Source organism: Artibeus jamaicensis, unplaced genomic scaffold, assembly GCF_021234435.1.
Source record: "Artibeus jamaicensis isolate MK-2021 breed Jamaican fruit bat unplaced genomic scaffold, CSHL_Jam_final scaffold_1964, whole genome shotgun sequence".
Classification (NCBI taxonomy): domain Eukaryota; kingdom Metazoa; phylum Chordata; class Mammalia; order Chiroptera; family Phyllostomidae; genus Artibeus; species Artibeus jamaicensis.
This window is the reverse complement of record NW_026522030.1, coordinates 31414334-31428626: the sequence shown is the minus strand read 5'-3', so window position 1 is coordinate 31428626 and position 14293 is coordinate 31414334. Positions and strand designations below refer to the sequence as shown.

At 39.5% G+C, this 14293-nt stretch overlaps 1 protein-coding gene and 1 non-coding gene across 2 annotated transcripts in view; both read right to left on the bottom strand.

The window, feature by feature from the left end:
- The window catches only part of GNA14 (G protein subunit alpha 14), a 162599-nt gene that overhangs the window by 86156 nt on the left and 62150 nt on the right, over nucleotides 1–14293 (bottom strand). The gene's annotated exons all lie outside the window — the stretch shown is intronic.
- On the bottom strand, nucleotides 2864–3027 carry LOC119052112 (U1 spliceosomal RNA). Its single transcript, XR_005083066.2, has one exon. It is a non-coding gene; the product is annotated as a U1 spliceosomal RNA (small nuclear RNA).

The following is a 14293-nucleotide window of genomic DNA, read 5'->3' as shown; positions in this document are numbered from 1 at the left end:
GTAATTTACTGCTTAAACATACAGCCCATGAGGAGAAAATCCATAACCTCCACCTTAGGGGAAAAAAACATCTTTTCAGTCAGACAGTTATGGGAGTAACTAACATGTTTCTTATGTTGGGAGGATGTACTTTTGACCTTGCTATAAAACCAGCTGAACAACGGAACCCACCCAGCTGCTTCGTTACTGGCATGAGGAAAATGTATTCAGGAGAGGTCATTTCAACTAAAAGAAATCTGTGTATGAAATAGCTATTATCTCTATTAATTATATCTCCAGTGACCTACTTACGGGGGGAAAAAAAGCTTTCCACCAAAAGTCAACCCAATGTCTCTTTTAAGGATGTAATTAAACATATAAAAGAAATTTCATTGTTTTAAGACAAAAATAAAGGCAAATAAGCTCTCTCTTTTCGAGTCTGTCAACACTGGGATGCATTTGCTGTGTTCACAACAAGGGTGAGTCCCGGAAGGTGTGGGGAAGCAAAGGAGAACGATTCGGGCCTTATTCTCATCTCACCCCAGTGACACAGACGTGTGCTGGGGGCCTTTTCCTTGAGTGATGGAGAAGGCGGTTTGGCAAATCATTACAGCCAGGCACTCCATCTGGGGTTGACTTGTTTTTTTTTTTCTTGGAACTATCAGGCCTGTTTTTGCTGGAATCCCTGATTTTTAACTAATTAACTGTGTGACCTTAGACAAATGACTTAAACTCTGAACCTCACTTTCCTCATCCATTAAGTAAACAGAATAGTACCAGTCCCATTATCATTTGTTGTGAAAATTAAAATCACTCTAATCCTAGAAAGCAGTATTCAAATATTAATTGTTATTACAAGTGCTAGGGAGATCACCACAAAAGTGCAGAGGAAGAACGGAATGCAATGGTGTGGAAGATTGAGTGTATTTGATAGACAAGATTAGCGACAGGAATTGTAACCTTTTTGAGCCCAGGAACTTGGTGGCATTTCTGACAATAATGAGGACGTTAGGAAGTAGTGTCTGTGTTAGTTTCCTAGGCTGCTGTAATAAATTACCATGAACTGGGTGGCTTATAATAGAAAGTTATTCTCTCCCTGCGGCTCTGGGGGAAAAATCTATTCCTTGCATCCCCCCCTTCCTTCCCGGTGGTTGCTGACAATCCAGGACGTAGCCTGATCTATGACAACAGAACTCTAATACGAGCCCTTGTCTTCACGTGGCCATCATTCCTCCAAGTGTGTCTGTGCCCAAATTTCACTCATCTTCTACGGACACCAGTCATATTGGAGTCAGGGCCCACCCTAATCCAAGAGGACTGCATCTTGACTTGATTACATGTGCAGAGACCTGTTGGGAACTGCCCTGCCTGGTTTTAGGAGCTGTAACCCCCTCATGGCTAAGGCTGAGTGAGTGAACTTCGGATCATGAGCCACTAAGGAGACAAAGCTTAACTCCCTGGCATGAGCACTGCTTATGCTTCTTTTACTTCATCCATAACTGGCCCCCAATGCTTGATTGGTTAGCCAGTGACAGCTAAGATTCCCCAAGGGGGGAATGACCTAAGACAGGCATGATCATGGGGAGGCCTCAGGGAAGGACTTGGGGGGCTACAGCAAAAGGGGGTGATGGACCCTCACCCCTCAGCTTTGACATTGCCTGAGTCCTCATTCTGTCTGTGAGAAGTCTCCTAATCTCCTAGTTGCCTTACTACCTCTGCCTGACTTAAGCCTAAAACAATGACAGAGGGTGGTACAGCCCTGTGCTGGTTCCTGGGGTGATCGGGCCTAAGAAAGAGTATGTAAAATCCTGTGAAGCCTGTTTTGCTAAGAATGCTCTTAGTTAAATAATGAAGGCCCCAGCAGGAAATGAGTTTGTTTCCCAAGGTTTTATAACCCTTTAGCTAACAGACCCTGACTCAGAATAGGCCCTAATAGTTCTTTGTATGCTATCTACTGTTTGATCCTTACTGCCTGAGAATGATTAATGAGCTTTACCTATATTCCTGTGCTAATTAAACCCAATAAAAGCCTATCTAGGCAAGGGTTGGCATGCTCTCCCCTTGAGAGGGTAGCCGTACTGTCCCTTTTCCTCCACGGGAGTTGGTTGTCCATGTATATTTGTCTCATATCTCATCTATGATGCCACAGACACTGCGGGCCAGTGTCCGCATCAGAGACCCTGTTCCAAATAAGCTCACATTCACAGGTGCCAAATTTATCACAAATTGGGGGGCACGCTAGTCAACCCAGGAATGTTTGGGAAAGGGAACTGCATTGTCAACCCTCAGAGAAAGTTGATATCACAATTTTGGTAGGATTTTTACAAACATAAGAAGAATAAAAGGGGATTCCTACACATTTTCTGAATATAATGAACATTTTAAACCTCCAGTACGAGGGGCAAGGGCTCTTCACTCTTTCCACTTGTCTTAACCACCATTTGGACTGTTTCTCAGATGCCAAAGAATTTTCTCTTTGGAACTTTCCCCCTCACATTTTCTATGGGAGGAAACGTCCTCGACTAAAGTTACTTTACATAGGGACTATAGTCAATAATATAATATCTTTGTATGGTGTCGGGTGGGTACTATACTTATTGGGTTGATCACTTTGTAAGTTATATAAATGTCTCCTCACTATGTTGTACACCTGAAGCTATATATAATAAGGTCTGTCCAATGTAATTAAAAAACAAAAAGGTTTTGTAAAAAATAAAGTTATTTTGGGGGAGTAAATGTGGGTGAGCTCATTATGTTTTGGCTTCAGCATGGCAACATCAATTTAATTCCATCAGCAGCAATCCCGGAAGTATGCACTCTAGGATACCATTCCCATTTTATTTGGTCAGAATATTGTTCAACATTTTCATTTTTTAATTTTTTTCAGGGGAGAGCACAAACACAGTCCCTCACTTCCACAAATTATGCAGTCAAGTCTCCCACATTTGGGGAAATCACAGGGGTCAACATGTCCGGAGTGCAATAGATAAGCTGTACCCTAGGAAAACCACCTTCGTGATCATGGTATCTCCCCTGCCAGGTAAGTAGCAACATTCTTATTTTTAATTGTAATTTTCTGGTTTTCTAATTCCACACAAACCCTCCCGCATTCTACCCCTAGTGCCCACTGTGCGTAGGAAATGGTGGCAGCAAGAAGACACCAGCCAGGGGCTTCTGTTTGTATTACTACCCATGCCCTGGCTTTGTGAAGGGCTTGCCTGGTTCGATACACACTCAGGGTTAAAGAGATCAATCTCAATCACAAAATTTTCTTATTTACCTAGCACATACCTTCCTAGCCTGGGTATATTTGGTATAGATCTACCCAATAGAGAAAATCTGACTTTTAAGTTATTTGCTGAAAGGAAGACAGACTAAAACAGAGAGTACTTGTTTTCACCCAGGGTCTTTAAGAACTGAAGAAAACTTTGAAAGCACATTAAGAATGGTATATGTTATTTGCTGAATAGGTGAGGATTCTTCTGAGCTAGCCAGTATTTCTGAACCCAGGACAATTGGGAGTGATGTCACGTGATCACATTAAACATCCACCCTGTAATAACCATTATCACAGGGCACATTGAGGTGCCAGACATATACATTATTATAACATGGATTTAAGTTAAGGACTACAGTGTGAAATCAGTTTGATAATACTACTTAAAATGCATTTAAAATATCTTCAAAGTAGCCATTAACACTTCATATGCTCTCCTATCATCCAACTATTCTCTACACTTTGAAATCCAAACAGAATCTAATGGGAGATGAAAATGAGATGATCTTGGAAGGATTTTCCCAAAGTCTGATTGTCCACAGGAGAAATAAGATTGGTTATGAGCTACGGTGTGCTTATTTAAATTGTCACTCTCATATTCACTCCCATACACTGGAAACTTGGTTATATTAGGTCTAGAGATCCAATTTGAGACTTTTCCCTTACTGGTTATGATACTGTGGGTCTAATTCCCATTTTTAAAGCCTTCAGGGAAATGAAAATTCAGCTCCAATTTTCCTGATGAAAACAGTAAATATTTTCATGCAGTCTGCTTAGTCTTCACTTGCTCCTGCTCCATCCCAACATATGTGGATTAATTTTTTCCATTATAGACTTAAGGAAAAAAATTCAACCTTTTTGGCAGACTAGCTAAGAATTTTCATTATACTTTATGCAGAACTTAATGTGTCTGCCAATCAACCAGAACTGAAATCAAGAATCCCTGGCTAACGATCTTTGATGGTTTGATGTACCTTCTCTAGCTGTCATTATCTTCCTCGTCCTCCTCATTCCAAATTCTGAATCTCTTTGCATTCCTGGATGATTTAGTTTCCATTTGTCTACTGATATATTTACCATCCAAACTCTGTCCTGCAGATAAACAGGGTCTTTAACTTTCTTCATCAGATTGTGATATCTGGCAACCACTGGCTGATATAAACTCACCCTCCATCCACCCTTGCCCCCTTTCTCCATGAAGTACATGTGTGGCAGAAACAAGACTCATCAAGAGACGACAATAACTGGGATTTCATTATAGACATACACACACACTTAGCCACCCACCCTCCAAGTGACTTCAAATCACTAGGCGATCAGGTACTGAAGCGCCTTCCAGACTGAAGCTGAAGTCCTCTTTCATGGAGCCTCCCCTGCTCCCCTGCTCCTAAAGTCTGGTCATTTCAGCCGCCCCCAAGAGAGAACAAACTTAGAAATGAAGGGGAGGGACTATTCTCTTACTAGATCTGAATGGCATCTTTGGGAAAACAAGAAACCATAATAGGGGATGAGTGGAGGTAGAAGAGGGTACAGGCGGGGAAATGGTAATGGGAAAAATCCAATAAAAAAGAAGCAATAATAAAAGTGTGGCATGTTTTTTGTTTTTCTTAAAAAAACAACCATTTTCCTTTTCTTGGTTTATCTGGTAGGAAATAGCTGCTGTAACTTTAGAGTGTCAATATTTGCAATACAGCCTTAATATAAAGAAATTCCATAAAAGCAGTCAAGTAGTTCCAACAAGTTGTAAAATGAAATAGAAGAAACTTAGATTCTGAGGGATTATTTATTTACATTTTGGGCTTGAGGGGGCTTATTTTGGTGGGAAATTGGTGGAGGAAAGTGCAGGAAATGGGGCGGCTTTGAGAGATGGAGAAATGAGCACATCTCCCGTTGCCCTGGTAATGACGTTGGCCTGCTGGAAAAGCAAGTCCCAAGAGAAAAGGTTCATCAAAATCCTAAAATGGCTTTACAGAAGCTACCAATTCTCACACATCATTCATAGGAGCCGCATAAATATTTACCATTAATGCAATGGTGAGATTTCAGTTGTTAGTACTGCTCTTTGTTTCTCTGCCTCCAGATCAACTCTTGGATATTGCAAGCCACTTAACATTAACTTTGTACCTCTGAGACAAGGCAATAGATTGGGAGTGAGTAAGAAGCTGTGTGCCAGAGACCACACCTACCACCTTCACAAATGTCATCTCAGTAAGTAGTATTGAGACTAGACTTTAACCAAATAGGGGAAAAGAAAGAGATCTGTATGGCATACCAAAGTTAATCCCAGATGAGTTAAAAATCTACATGCAAAAAAATTTAAATGATCAATATACTTCAAGAAAGGAAGGTGACTATTTGTCAAATATTGCATTGGGGAAATTCAGACTATTTTAATATAAACAAGATGTAAAATAGACCATGAAAAAAAGGAAGACCTAGCTAGGAAATAAGCTATCCTAACAAATAATTTATATTCTTTATTTAAAAAGCTATTGCAAATCGATTTGAAAAAGGTATCAACAGGACAAAAAAACAAACATGTCAAGTACCAAAAGACAATTCACAAAAAGAAAATACAAGTTGGCATAGGAAAATTATTTGGTCTCACTCTAGTGAAAGAATGCAAGTTAAAATGATGAGATACTGTATTTTGTTCATGAGAAGAGAAAAATGGACAAATTCCAGTATTAGTGGAAATATAAAAAAACAGAAAACCATTCCAATTTATTCTTGCAGCCCCTATGCAAAACAATAGGAAAATAATATGACAGCTTAGACCAACATCACACAAAATGTGATGTTGTGTCAACCAGAAATTCTAGTTCTGGGATATTTAACCTAAAGAAGTCATTGGACATGTGGCAAAAGACATATGTAATGAGACAGTGACCACAGTGTGACCCACAATAACAAATAAAAAATTAAATTCACAGGGATAGAAGATGAACTCAATTTGTTATGTTAACTCTATATAATGAAAATATTATAAGTACTCATTGATGCAGATGAGTACTTACCGACATGGAATGATGTTTCTAGTACAGTGTATGAGAAAGGCATGCATAAAACCTACTTTGCCAGGATAAATTTTAAGAGGGCTCCAATTTTGCGGTCATATTCTATGTCTGCTGCTCACCCGCTGCCTAACCTTGAACCTCAATGGCCTCCTCTGGAAAATGGGGATGATTCTAGTGTAAACAATTAGAGCAGTGCTTAGCCCATAGTAAACACTCAGTAAGCGTTAGTGTACTTTAAGGTGTAAGTGATCTGGATAGCTCTTATGTCTTCATATACACACACACTTTTAACTTGAAAAAAATCACCAGATGTTAATAATGGCAATTACTGGGTAATAGGGGTAGAATGTTTTCTTATGAATAAATAGATAAACAATTTTATACCCACTCAGTTTTGAGCACATCTATCAGTTGTCAAAGATTAAAACTAAAAGCTTTTTGGATTTTTAAAAAAATTTTAGTATGAGTTTTACTGTCACAAAGAATACGGATACAGTCTGTTCTATTTCCTCCCTATTCTCAGTGTCAGAACTTCATATCCTGTAGGCTATTCTAATACTAAGTTATCCTTTTCACATAAATTAAAAAATGACATTAACTATTAATACTCTACTGAAAAAATTTCAGATCCCCAAGATAATTGTGTCAAAACATTGTCTGGCAAGACTTTTGGCCTGAAAGGTCTACATTTATAAAATGAAGAATTGAGCTGCATTATTTTGCCTTCTAAATCTTCAGAAGAATGTAAGCATTCTGTTCTAACTTGCTCACAGACATGGGGCTTACTGTCCTGTGCTGGAAGTGAAGTTGGGATCTCTTTTGTACTTGGTTTACATGTTTTTGTGGCTAACTTTTCTTTTTTTAAATGCAAATGTAAAATTGATACTTTTAAATCCATCTGACTAGGGAAAATTAAAGTCAGATAGTAACAAAATGGTGGTGAATGTGCAGGAAAGTTGAAGTTTTCATGCATTGCTGTTGGGAACAATAAATTAACACGAATGCTTTGGAGAGACTTTGGAATTATTTTAGAATAAAAATATGCATCTAGTTTTGTATTATATGGTACTGTGGAATTATTTAACTTTCTTAGATGTGATCATTGTATTGTGATTATGTAAGAGAATGACCTTGTTATTAGGAGACCGATGGTGGAATATTTAGGAGGGAGCTCTAAAATTTTAAAACATTGTTTAAAAAAAAACCCTAAACCCATATATATATATATGTAGGTGTGTATATACATGTGCATATTATATCTATCTATCTATCTATCTATCTATCTATCTATCTATCTATCTATCTATCTATCTAGAGCAAGAATGACCAAGATTGAATATTTGTGTCCCCACCTCCCATTTCATATGCTGAAACCTAGTCCTGGAGGTGACAATGTTAGAAGGTGGAGCCTTTCAGAGGTGCTTAGGTTGCCAGGGTGAAGCTTAGGTCCTGAGCAGTGTCCTTTCAGGCTCCAGAGGGCTCAATTCCCCTTTCTGCCATGTGAGGGCGCAATGAAAAGCCAGCTGTGTAAGAACTAGGAAGCAGGCTCTCACCAGACACAGAACTTTCTGGCACCTTTATCTTGGACTTCCCAGCATCCAGAACAATGAGAAATAAATTGGTTGTTCATAAGCCACCAATTCTATGGTATTCTGATATAGCAGTATTCTGATACGGTATTCTGAACAGAGAGAGAAAAGGAGAAAGAGGGGTGGGGGAGGGGGGAGGGAAGGGAAGAGGGGAAAAGAATATACAGTGCAAGTCAAAAATTGGAAAATCTAGGTAAATGAAGAGCAGTTCATTTTTGTACGCCCTTTCAACTGCCCTCCAGCCTTGAAGATTTTCAAAACAAAAAAGTGGGAGGAACAGTGGCACCCTTTCATGTGCGCAAGACAACCTGGGCCACCGCAAAGAACCGTAGGCACTGAAACCTGTCCCTATGTCCAAACAAATGTATGTTTGTTGGGTAAAAATATTTTACAGCAATGAAAAGGCACGCACTGAATCTGCGGGATAGGCACATAGACGAGTCTCATAAAGCAGCGCTGAATGATAAATAAATAAATAAATAAATAAATAAATAAATAAAGCCATTTGGCCAGTGAGTTTTCCAATCTCCTCATTTAAACGTCTATTTTTACTCACACACACAAAATGTGTTGTTTCCTGGTTGTATAGCTATGACAGACGTGGAGAATGGGCTGAAAGAAGTCATGGTAAATACATGAAGTGGATGCTAATGGGGTGGGGTCGGGGGATCATGAGAGAAAAGGAGGGGCCATGACTGAGCTCACAGATAATACAGGGTGGGGCAAAAGTGGGTTTACAGTTGTTAATATAGAAAGTAATACAATAATTACTAAATAATAATTGGAGAATAAGCTCTGTTTCATATACTCACAACTGTAAACCTACTTTTGCCCCACCCTGTATTGATGAAAGCAATGTAATTCTGAGCACCACATCTGGGGAAGGTTTTTGTTTATTTTTTTTCAACTCAATGGAATAAATGTTTTAGAAATGAAGAAAATGAGTTCATCATGAAACGGAGTCATTCCAGGCCACCACCAAGGCATCACACTGCAGCTCCACTTGTGTTAGCAAATCCCAAGGAACTGGCCTTCCTCTTCTTCGCAGCCCAGGCCAGTCACAACTGTGAGCTCTGAGTTCTCCCCCTTCTAACCAGTCCCAGGCTTCCCAAATCAGAAGCTGGCTTGGAAACTGCCTTCTAAGTGACTAATATGCCACACATGTCCCATGGGTTCTTTTGCATTATGGTCATCAAGCAGGCTCTTGAAAGCAATGACCCTCTTGCAGCCCTTCATTCCGATGTGGGCTGGGCCAATGTAGAAATAAACCAATGGGGTGGGGATGCCCCTCCACAGCAGCCTGCCCTGTGCCTGAGGGCAACGAGGGGCAATACGTGAACATGCTGAACAAGTGAACGAATGAGTAAGTGAATGAGAAAGAAAGGAGGAGGGAGAGAGAAAGAGAAGGATGAGAGAGAGAAGAATAGAAAGAAAAAGAAGCAACGGACTTTGTGGCACTATGATGAATTAGCACAGCCAACCACATCTCCCAGATTTATTATACCCAAAAGCAATTCTGGCCCACTGGGAAAATCACCAGAACACAGTGCAAATCAAAAAATCAGCCCAGTCAGAGAAGACCACCTTGTTCTTTCCAATGTTTTTATGTTCTAGGGCAACCACAGACATTGTGCTCAGCACTCTCGCTCCACAATTCCCCAAACAATACTTTATTAAGAACAGGATACTGGTTAGCAGGGAATATGAATGGTCCATGTTAGGGAAAATGTTTTGGCAGGGGATGAAACCATCTTTTCAAAAACTAACAAAAAATATAATGGAAAAACAAGAGCAGGTCCAGATAAATAGTACGAAAAATATGCGAAGTTTGAAACAGTTCCTCCTCCAGTGGAACAAGGGGAACAGAGCTTAAGAGATGATTCTTTCATGGGAGAAAAGGGCACCATAGAAGGGAAAGTGACCTTTAGGTTTCATCACTAAACTAGACCATTCCTAATCAAAAATATAGAGGCAAAAAACAAAACAAAACAAAAAAAACCTTCCTTCACAAAAGCACGGTATCATTTGCATGTTTTTACATTCATAATTTATAATATTTTTGAAAGGGAATCAGAAGAGACCTTAGGAATTATCCTACCCAAACCCCTCATTTTGCCAGTGAGCTCAGAAAGCTAAATGTCTCCCCTAAGGCCTCGCTGCAGCTCAGAACAGCCATCCGTGGCTCCAGGGCCAAGTCACCCCTTTTCCTCACAGTACCACTTCGTTCCGTCCTTCACAGACCCCCTCCCAAATCTGCCTTCATTTCCCCGTCTCTGCAGCTTTTGTTAGAAAACTAATTTTTTATAATTGTTCTTAAGTGAGGATATTTTAATATAGATGGGATATTCTGTAAGATGGAAGTGTTAGTAATGCTCTCAGGTGTGAGGTGGGGGGAGGGCATAGAAAAAGCCACCAAGCTAGAGTAAGAGATTTATTTAGTCTAGAAAGCAGAGAGTAACATGAAAAAGGGAGGCTGGAACTCAATGGGATGGTGAAAAGGGAGTGGTCTGAATGATGGGGCATACACCGGGGCTGCTGGTGTAGGCCCAAAGTCCCGTGTGTCAGAAAGCACCCAGGAGCTATTAATTCTACTGGACAATTTATAGCAAAATATGCGATACCTGTTTCATGCCTGAGTCAACCTACATCTTCAACCATTCTTGATAGCATGACCTAACTTTTAAATAGAGGATCAAATAACTTTGTCTATAATTTTTGTCTTATGTTTCAAAATGAAATCCCAATTAAAGCACTCCCGTCTCCATTTACTCTGAAATGTTGGGCCCCAACCAAAGTGGGCGTATTTCAGTAGCCTTTTTTTGGAGTCAATCCTCATCAGATCATGGGGCCTCTTATGATTCCTAACTAGTTCATTTCAGCTCCATCCAGAAGCAGATTCCAAAAACAGGCTACTAGGCTTCTGGAAGTATACATGGGCGCCTGCTAGCCAGTGTCCAGCAACTTCAGAGTCCGTATGAAACCAATCTGGCATTTGGGGTGTTCACATAAATGCAGTAACTCAGTGGCAAGGGATTAAATTGTTGAACCTCTCACTGTATACTACTGCCTAGCAAATGTAAACCCAGGGACTAAAGCCAACCAAGGAAGAGATTTATGGAGCTAGGAAATGCTGTCATCTCGGCAGTGGAGCGTAACAAAGATCCCTTGTTCTCTTCGGAGCTCATGCTATATATTATCATTAGGAGACAGGTACTGAATCAGTTTCCTTAGGATGTGAGTGTTACCATGGTGACAAGAATGTGTGGCTTTAAACTCCAGGACAAATGAATGGAGCGTTCAGTAAACCAGACAATTTCTGGGTATTTTCAAAGCCTAGGAAAAGACAGATAATGGCTGGAAGTCTTGCCAAACATTGATTTGTCTCATTTCTAAGCCAGAGGAGGCTGATGATGGAAAAATGTAGGAGAACTGCATCCCAAACCAATACTGAACCCAGATCAAGTGTAAAATATGTCTGATTCTCAGAGGGGCTTAACTTGTCAAATGAAATTATGTTGGCTTTGCCCGGAATGGCACTGACACTGTGACTGTCATGCATTCGGGCAGAACACAGCAATAAGAAAATCTGTTTTTTTAAGAGATTTTTTTCTCAGTCCAATCGAAGTGGTGCTTTCTAAATACCAAGGATGGCGAACCTCATGTTCTCAAATGATGATGATGAGCTCATGAATCTAATTAAGTAAACAATTTTTGAAGTCTACGTTCCTTCCTTTTGTGAACTCTGTGTTCCTTTGTTAGAGTTCATCTAGAACTGCCTTAAAGACAGACCAGCCCTACTTTTACAGACTCTCATGACCAAACCTGATGTGAAGTTGGATGGCTGTGAATTAGAAAGACTAGTCAGACATTGCCATGTTCGTGAAACTCTGTCAAACCCCTTCTTCAACTTACCTGATCCATTTCAACTGTAAGATATAGACTTGCGCTTCTTCAACAACAGAAAAGAGCCCTCACCAGATTAAAATGCCTCCAAGTGCCCTTCCTCCATACTCAGGGTTCTCATTTCTGGCCACACTTCAGAATCATCTGAAGAGCTTAAGCTAGAAGCACCACGCTCAGGATTTTGAACCAGTTTGTCCAAGGCAGGGTCCAGGCTGGATCATTTATGAGGCTCCTCTGATGATTCTGTGGGGCATCCTGGGTTAAGAGCCATGGGTACCCACAGGTTGTCGGGACAGTTAGACCTAATGAACCCACTTTTTAAAGCACTTATTATTATACAGGTTATACATGAACAGGTTTATCCTTATTTTAAACGTTGAAGTGTTGCAGTTAAAGCCTGCCTCAGCCACCTCTCCTGCCTCTCGCAACCCCCGTCCTCCCTTAGTGACAGGTGCTCTTCCAGCAGTGTTTCCATGTATTTATATGTGAAAATACATGCACATTTCATTTTGCAAGATAACTTTAATATGTCATATCACCAGTTATTCTGCTGCTCTGTTTTCATAATACGCCTTGAGCTCTTTAGATGAAGTCCTTCTCTGCCTCATTAGTTTTAACAGCTGCATAGTAGGAGCATATCACAATTTTAAAAGCCGTCCCTCTAAATCTATTGCATACATTATGGTAGCCACTAGCTATTTGCAGCTACTGAATAGTTTAGTGAGACCGGTATGAACAGAGAAGTGATATAAGCATAAAATTCACATCAGATTTTGATTACTTACTACTAGAAAAAAAGAATATAAAATATCTCAGTAATTCTTTATATTGATTACATGTTGAAATGATATATTGGGTATACTGGATTAAATAAAACACTACATTAAAATCAATTTCACCTATTTCTTTTTACTTTTATAATGCCATGATTAGAAGATATATATTATATTTCTGTTGACTGGTGCATATTATGTTTCTATTGAATGGCTCTGTTCTAAATGATGGGCACTTAAGACATGTGCATTTCATTCGAAATTACCAAAACAGCACCCTAGTGGACATTCTTATACATCAGTGGTTCTCAACAGGGGGCAATTTTGCACACTGCCCAGGGGACATTTGGAAATATCTGGACACATTTTTGGATGTCACAACTTGCGGGTGCTGCTAGCATCTAGTAGGCAGAGGTCAGGGATGCTGCTAAACATCCTACAATGCACAGCACAGCACTGACACTGAAAAACGGTCTGGCCGCGAATATCAAAGTGCTGAGTCCGAGGAACCCAGCTATGCATGAATGGCTGTCCATGTGCAGGAGTGTTTCTCAAAGGTAGCTCTGAAGTCCTGGAGTTGCCTGTGCTGCTCACAGTTTTGTAGATGCCACCAAACCTCCCTCCAGAATGGGTGCCAGTTTCCTCTCTCACTGGCAGTAAAGAATATTCAAATTAATCATTAAAGAACAAATAAATCCAGCCCAGAAAAGTTCAAGAGACCTCAAAATGTAAGAGCTAGTCTGGGTTCTTACAGTCAACAACAGGAGTGACAAGATAACTCTAAGTCCCAGAGTTTAAATAATATTTGGAGATTGAATCTCTCATATCCTTTTGAAAACTATCTTCTTTGATCTCAGAACATAATCCATTTGGGGTTCTCACATAGTTAATTTTTAACTAACTAGATTAATTAACTAATTTCTTTGCTTTTCAACTGTGGTCAAAATTTGAATCTTAGGAAAATGAGTTGCAAGTCTCCAATACTGTGGTAATATAAAAAAAAAAATAAGTAGTTGTGTTTATCTTACACCCAGGTCTCTAAAGCACTGTTTTTCCAGCAAAGGCTGCCCTTAGAATGACCTTCATGTGCAATAACTGATAATATAAGTCATGTTCCAGGGGCAGCTGTGCATTCTAAAACTCTGTATATATTTATTATAGACGATCCTGTTACATGAATGAGCAAGTAGAAATATATTACAGACCTAAATTTGCTATGCAAATCCAGAGGTAAAATTTATATGAAATGCATCGCTCCCATATTTGCATTTTTACCTAGTCTTTTTTTTTTTTAGGAAGCGAGATTATTTACCTTCTCCAACCTTCAACTGTCATATTTACAAAAATGCAAATTGCATCAAACATGGTTCATGTTCCCAGTTTTTTACATGACAAGTCAAATGTGAGGCTCTATAGCCATAAAGCTTTTTAGGAAAATTGTGGCTCTTCTTCTTTTATGAACTACTAATAAAGAACTAATTTTAACATTCTTCCTGCAGTGATTTTGAATCATGAATTCACTCTCAGCATGAGAGCATGCAAAACAGAGTGAATGCTAGAAACAATTACAGTTCATTATGTCTAGTCACCATTTCCCCCCACGTGTTTTATAAATATGTTTTGTGGGCAGTTTCCTGAGTAAAGGTATTCAAATTATAGCCAACAAGAGCTGTGAGGACTTTTGCTATGTCTTGCTGTAAGTTAATATTTATTGACTCTCATATACTGACCTAAAAGATTCTAGATAATAAAAGA